The sequence below is a fragment of the Acyrthosiphon pisum genome, chromosome A1, assembly GCF_005508785.2.
Source record: "Acyrthosiphon pisum isolate AL4f chromosome A1, pea_aphid_22Mar2018_4r6ur, whole genome shotgun sequence".
NCBI lineage: Eukaryota > Metazoa > Arthropoda > Insecta > Hemiptera > Aphididae > Acyrthosiphon > Acyrthosiphon pisum.
Genome location: NC_042494.1, coordinates 142,148,969 through 142,150,415, shown reverse-complemented (window position 1 = coordinate 142,150,415; position 1,447 = coordinate 142,148,969).

Here is a 1,447-nt window from a genome sequence, read left to right as displayed (position 1 = left end):
CAATCCATTTTATTTCCGAAAATATAGTTACAAAGTTTTTGAGTAGCTTGTTACTTGTTACCAATTACAAATTATACAATAATACATTGAGTAACTTGTCCAGCCCTGCTTATATGCTTCACTGTTTATTTATTCCATATTTTTTAAATCTTAAAAGTATTTTAAATATTTTCTGAATGGATGTTCTATTTGGACATTATATTATGTACCTATATATTAACTATTAAGTAAAAACATTTTAAATTTTAGTAATTTTAGAAACAAATTACGGACAAAAAATGAATTATAAAAAGAAAATCAAATTATATGATAACTATTGATACAAATGTTTGAAATATTAATACCATTATAGGAAATAATAAAAAGGTGGGCAAGTGGGTGTCCCTCTGCTGTAGAGTAGGTTACAAGTGGGTCATTGTAATGGATGGTGTTAAATTTGAATTCAATGATATAATAATATCCATGGGTGGATAGGTAGTATTTATGTTACAAGAAAATATTTGAAGGGGTACTCAAACTAAAAAAAAAATTGGTTGCTTCGGTTGCATTGGATATGCCTGAGAGTGAGTATCTACCGATTCCGGAGCCAATGTCGTTAAAATTATACAAGTCACGACTGTTAGTCACACGTTGATGGTATAGGATATTAATTAATAATCAACTCAAAAACCTTGTCGATGATTCCTTCATACGGCTTGGTTGGTGAACATCGACGACATATTATTATATTATCGGTCGCTCATTGTATACTCTTTTAAAGCATAATATGTCGAGTTCCGATTCCGAATGACATGCAACCGCGGTAATACTAGATATGAAAGACTTTTTTTACCTAATACTTCACGTGGCTACTAATACTTGAACCTATATATTAAAAGAGTAACCATCTCTGTATGTGTTATGTGTAATTGATAAATTGAAAAGAAAAAAGTAACGCGTAGACCTTGGTTTCTGATAGATTTTCTTCGTCTGAGGCAAAACCAAGCGCACTGTGGTTATTACACTAACATATCAAACATTAAAGTCGAACCAAATATGCCACGTACCTATTATCTATCATTTTTTTTTCATACTCCAGGCTTACGTTAGAATGCTTAGATATTTTTTTTCTATAAAATGATGATTGCTCGGCGTTCTGAATAGGCAATTTGGGTACATCAATGTCGTGGGTGTACCTTTCTGTTATCATTGTGTTACCTAATTAAGGTGCATTTCCCTGGCACCCCCACTTCCGAATTTTGAATTCAAACCAAGGGCTTTGGTTTGTGATACGTTTGTGCTGGATTGTGCTCGAATTTCATCGTTTGTGCTGCAACCCTTCTCAAGTTATAAGGGATAAATGATTGGGGGTGCCAGGAAAACGACTGCATCCCCACCTCTGAATTTTCGAATTTAATTATGCCATTCGTTTGTGCTACGTTTGTGCTGGATGTGCTCGAGTTTCATC